Source organism: Hyalella azteca, unplaced genomic scaffold, assembly GCF_000764305.2.
Source record: "Hyalella azteca isolate HAZT.00-mixed unplaced genomic scaffold, Hazt_2.0.2 contig9526, whole genome shotgun sequence".
NCBI classification, from domain to species: Eukaryota; Metazoa; Arthropoda; class Malacostraca; order Amphipoda; family Hyalellidae; genus Hyalella; species Hyalella azteca.
In genome coordinates this window covers 23,385-29,429 of record NW_025939595.1, presented here as the reverse complement: position 1 = coordinate 29,429, position 6,045 = coordinate 23,385, and the positions used below count along the sequence as shown (strand labels likewise).

The window sequence follows — 6,045 nt, the reverse complement described above, 5'->3', positions numbered from 1 at the left end:
GCCTCCAGAAGAATGGACACTTGGACAAGCAGGGGAATAGCCTTTAGATTGTTTAGAAGAACAGACAGGCTGGCTGGAGCTGAAGAGGTAGCACATAGCACTGATAGCAGTGTACTGATACTGATAGCTCCGTGGCACAGGGGGTTCTTTATCAACAGTGGTGAAGGGGCTAGGGCCGCTAGGCTGCATGGAAAAGAAATATGTTGGGGTCAAGGGCAGCTTGCAGCTCATTGATATGCTGGTTTATATAAATTAACTCACTCACTGCAGTCTGCAGGTCAGTGCAGACTGCAGGATCTACCGGCAATAAAGTAATGTTGACTATCTTGTACATTTTACTTGGTACTAAATTTTAATGAATTTTTCAATTTTGGGAATGAAACGAAGTCGAATGGCCTTTAGTCAGGGCTATTAGGTTGATGTCAAATGATATTCCATGGAAATTCGCATAGCACAGCTCTTGTCTGCCAAACTCTTTGTGCGGGTGCTTTGTCATGTTAAGGGGACCGACCGGGCATACGGAAAACTTCTACAGTTATTATCCGATTGTCATGAAACTTCACATACATACGTAAAATGTAAAAAAAAAACATTTTGCTTTTGTTAAGGGACCTAAAACCCACCTCCCTTTGAGGAGCTGTCACAAAGTCATTTTTCGACGCACAGGGACGATACTTATATCGTTCGATTCGCAAGAAAACAACCTTTAAGATGGGATAAGAAACAGAAAAACTCAAAATATTCAAATTTTAGCCCGGTCGGTCCCCTTAACATAACATAGTGTCAACTGTCAAGTTAATATAGCCAATAGTCTGAATAGACGACGTGCACTGCTCAGACGCTCTTTCGAGTCCTAGATGCAGAAGCGATGAAGCAGTTAGCAGTTGTTTGTTGCTGTCGTGCGCCCGATCCTAGAGTTTTGAAACGTCGTGTGGTCACCGAAATTTGAAAAGGACAAAAATTTTTATAGAAAGTGTTCAAAGACACGAAACAAGAATAGTTCCGGGCTTGAAAGGCAAGTCCTATGAAGAAAGATTATGAAGCTTCCAAGCCTCAGTTATCGACGTCTGCGTGTAACCTCATTGAAGCATGCAAGTATACCCATGGCTTATACAAGGTCCCAGAAGCGAGAAGGATTACTTGAATTTGAAACAAGAACCAACACCAGGGGCCACGGTTATAAACTAAAAAATTGCGTAGTAACACGTCCATGCGACAACATTTCTTCTCGCTGCCAGTCACCGATATGTGTAACAGCCTCACTAATAGCATTTTTGACGCTCCGAGCATGAACGGCTTCAAAAACAGACTACACGAAGGTATGCAGGAGCATATGTTCAGTAAAAAAATGCTTAGCAAATTATGGGCCAGACAATTAGTCCAGCAGCTATCTCATTCAATCGTCAGTTATGGGAAGATCAGGTTCCAAAGGCCAGATCCCTTGTGAATCAAGTCACGGAAAATTCAAGAATCGGCAACAGGCCATGAGCCTATTTCTTCAATACCGACACTTCTATTCTTTTTTAGTGATGTCGGTGCTGGAGTGTGGGCCTGATGTGGCCGGTCGCCGATTCGTTTACTTTTCGTGCCTTGTTCACAGAAGATCTAAATCGTGTCATTTGACCGGATCTTTTCAGGACTGACGATAGTTTGAAATAGCTACTAGCTACTATTGTTGAAAGAGGACGCGCCTATACTGCTTCGCAAGTCGTTTCAGGCGATTTTCATGTAAATTGTTCACAAAATCTCTTTATAATAAATAGCTGTAATAGTTTTCTTGTTCTTAAGGATATCAACTAACAAGATCCCTCCTGCAAGAAGCCATCGTGCGGAGAGCGTGCTCAGTCCTAAACATTCCACGAGAATGTGTGTGCAGAAACCACGAAGATGTTGAGGGCGTCTGCTAGATTCTGTGGTCATTAACCGATCATTTTAAATGCAATCACGAACAGTAATAAGTCAATAACAGATGCTTGTCCTGTTCGTACTGCAATCTACACAAACTGATTTGCGTGGCTTGCCTCTGAAGGGGGTTGGGAGGAGTCTCATTTCTTACGGAATGGCAAATCCAATCGTAGGTAGCTCATTTCATTGCGGCACTGTCACCATTAGTAGTAGTAGTATAGAATAGTGGTTTGCTAGCGCTTCAGCTATTAAACTATTTCGCACCGAATGTCAAAATATAACATCGCCAGAGAGGCGGAAGGTCTTAATTATTCAACATCTCAAATTGTTCATCACCCACACGGGGCGGAAGGTCTCAATTGTCCAGCCCGCTGACGCTGGCTCGAAAGAAGCAGCGTTAGCATTTCAAAGAGACGAAGTGACAAGGAGGGACAGGTGAAAAGCAACAGAAACAAAGACACTCGAACAAGAGGTCGCTTGCACGGGACGTCGGCCGCCCGCACGAGAGAGACAGAGAAGGGAAATGTAAGGAATCCTACCTACATAATAACTTTACCCCACAACTGAGACCCGCAGTCAGACACCGCGAGCTCAGCGGTGGGGCGCTCAGGAACAATCCCCCTAGTAGCGCGATTGTCACCATTAACTTTTCACAGTCAATGATTTGGCTGTTCTTCCACCCAAGTTTCGCCATGAATTTATATTTTATCTGGACTCGATTTCGGTAGATGACATTGTGCATGATCAGTTGTTGTTTTTAAAACAGTGCCCGCATTCGTAACATTCATTTAAGGAATCATGTAAGACAGTATAAAACGTAGGTACCTGATCGTTCTGGTGCGTTGACATCATTCTCTTCATTCGATTCAGTTATGTCTGTATTCTATGAATTATTTGAAGCCCTCTCGCAGGTACGATGAACTTTGGAACCGAACTTTATGATCTGAAATCCGTACTCGGATATTGTTACCGAATAGTTGTGCATTTTCTAACGATACCAAGTTTTTCATATGTTTTTTTTACAAATTACCTTTGTACTATATGAACGAGTAGGCAGGCCAGCAGCTGTATTTTTCGATCCTCGGCCTGGTGGTGCTAGGTCGGGCTTGTGCAGAAGGCCTCCCCAGAAGAGAGGCGAGGGCTGATCACAGAACGTTGTAAGCTGGACAAATTCGACAATTATATGAAGGTCAGACGCAACAATCAATCGTAGAATCGTAACACTCAAAACTCTACAACTCATTTTAAGAAATTCTATCAAAGTTGGTAATTGACCACATATCAAAGTTGGTTATTGACAACAGCTCACATCACACCTGCTTGGTGACCTCATACTAGGCGTTCCATGCCGAGCTGATTGGTATTCACAGGGTTCGTACCGGTATTTAGAAATAAATTCCAGGACTCTTCCATGACCCCCGGCCATGCCAATCAATATAATTTTCCAAGATTCGAATACGACCGGTTTAGCATGACGGAACGACTGACCGTGCATATTTTATCATCTCCTACAGTTGATAAATGGCAAACGTGAAAATGCATAGCTCTTCAAAGCTGCTTCCCCCATATTTGACACATCGAAGTTTTTCGAGCACAACGTACATATCTTGATATCGCCATACCTTCTTGGTTTGGATGGCGGGCAAGCCAGTCACGATAAGCTTCTATTCTTAATCACAAGTCATGAAATTTACACTTTCCAGGCATGGTGATGTAGAAATTGTTCACTGAAGAGTAAAGATGGAACGCTGCCACAGCAGATCAAAGAGTTGTCAAATGCAACTGAGCTCACGTGATTGGAGAACCAATTAGAACGTTCGAAACAAGAGACTGTGGCACAGTATCTTGTTTCATGCGTGCCAATAGGACGCAGGAAACAAGGGACTGCACTAACAGTTTAACACACGCAGCACAGAAAAACACTTCCTTTTTTTCTTCTTTTATTTGCAAATTCCATAACTTTCCATTACCTGAAATGAAATCCAATGACTTTCGAGGCCTGGAAAATTAAAATTGCATGACTCTCCAGGTTTTCCATGACCGGTACGAACCCTGTATTAAAAATTGGTGGTCCGTGGCTCTTCTCTCAAAGTTGATTTTCGTTCAGCTCGGCTGCCAGATGACCAACATTAAGAACCATATGACCTGATGACATTATTAGCAGTCGATTTAATAAAACGTGGATAATGAGGATATTTTTATAAACTTCATACTTTATTAAGCTACGATATTTTTACTTACGAAAATATTCCTTTAATCGAAAACTTTACATTAATAAGTTCAGAAATGCTTCGAGACTAAATCTGCTCCTTATCTCTCGAAGAGTCCTTCATCTGCAACTTTACTTCTATTATTTGGTTTTAGAATAAAAAAAAACACACGGATAAAACGTGTAGAAGATAAACTAAATAAACTTGAAAACTTCATAAACAAAATAGTAGTAGTAGAAGATTTACTAACGCTTCAGATAAACGCTAAAATAAACAACCCGAAAACCTTATAATGGCATCCAAAAAGTTTGTGATGCTTCGAAATTAAAGCGACGAGCCAGTCAGTGAAACACAGGAAATGTGGAGCCGAGAGCAATGACGTGGCATGCGACACGGCGCTTGTAGTGGAGCGCTAATTGTGTTTGGTGCTGGCGGTGAGTAGCTGAAGAGTGCTTGCCATGTACTCGTGATATTTTCTAGTGTACTTCTGTCAAGATAAGGACAAGCTTACTAGTCTGCATGCATTCATGCACGAACATATTTCTACAGGGAAAAACACCACATGGAAAGTGCACAAAATTATTTATAATTATGAAATTGGCACAAGTAATTATACACAAATATTAGCTAAACCTTTTCTAGTGTGACTAGTGGAATATGAGTAGTTTAATACCCTTTATATTTGGCAAATAAGAGCAGTTTACTACAATTGCTATATGCTGAAAACAACGAAATTGACTGAAAGCAAAGCCAAACATCTTATCATTAGACTCTTGATAATATTGACGCAACGTATAAACTAGACTGACTGTCATGCCGATAGTCTGAGGGCTGCGTGAGTAGTATTCGTGCAGCTTGACGTTGAGTGCCTGCAAGGTGACCATGAGTTGCTGCAGTGCCTCGTCGTCAGCAGCAATCAGCTTATCGCCCCCGTTCTGCTCAAGTTTACAATGACGTCACATTGAGGACAATGAAGACTCCCGAAGAATTAAATGCAGCAAACAGTTTTTTTTTCAGTAGCAGCAAACGCATTCAAGCAAGTATGAATCTTTCTTCAATAATTTCGGTCAGTTGGTGCTGCTGGTCTAACGTAAACACAATCAAGGCTTTCTAAAGTCTACATAACATAAGTACTAGATGAATGCACAGCCTTCACAGGAAAAAAGGAACTGAATCTCTTCCAATATTTTTCATACATCTACATAATTAAATACAACAGAGCAAAACACTCGCGTGAAGCGTTGCGTTGAGGTAAGCAATCCCTGAGCTGCCGTAAGACTACATATAAAAGTATTAGCAAGACTTGACTCACATTTATGATCGCCGAATCTAGCATTTTATAGAGTGCTCTGTTCCAAACAATCGCACATTTCAGGTCTGGCAAAATAACGTGAGAGGGCAGAGGGTGATTATGAAGTAGATAGATGGTAATGAGGCGAGAGGTGATCATGAGGTGAGAGGTGATCATGAGGTGAGCGGTGATCAAGGGGTGAGAGGTGATCATGAGGTGAGCGGTGATCAAGGGGTGAGAGGTGATCAGGAGGTGAGCGGTGATCAAGGGGGTGAGAGGTGATCATGAGGAGAGAGGTGATCATGAGGCAAGAGGTGACCAAGGAAGAAGAGGTGACCAAGGGCTGGGAGAGGCCAAGAGGCGACGACTCACGGCTTTGATGAGGACGAGCTCCTCCAGCAGCGGCACTTGCAGCTCATCGGCGTCCGTCTGCCCAAGGCGTCAGTACGTCAGACATCAGCAACTAGCACAGCACTAGTGCAGCAACTAGCACAGCAATAGTGCAGCAACTAACACCGCACTACTGCAGCAACTAGCACCACACTACTGCAGCAACTAGCACGGCACTACTGCAGCAACTAGCACCGCACTACTGCAGCAACTAGCACCGCACTACTGCAGCAACTAGCACCACACTAC

The 6,045-nt window shown here is 42.7% G+C and overlaps 1 long non-coding RNA gene across 1 annotated transcript; it reads right to left on the bottom strand.

Annotated features, from left to right (window-relative positions):
* Positions 1-4,106: 4,106 nt before the first annotated feature.
* Positions 4,107-5,838, bottom strand: LOC108667658. Its single transcript, XR_001930562.2, has 3 exons — positions 5,779-5,838; positions 4,925-5,050; positions 4,107-4,602 (listed from the first exon to the last, which is right to left on the bottom strand). It is a non-coding gene; the product is annotated as an uncharacterized LOC108667658 (long non-coding RNA).
* Positions 5,839-6,045: the final 207 nt, after the last annotated feature.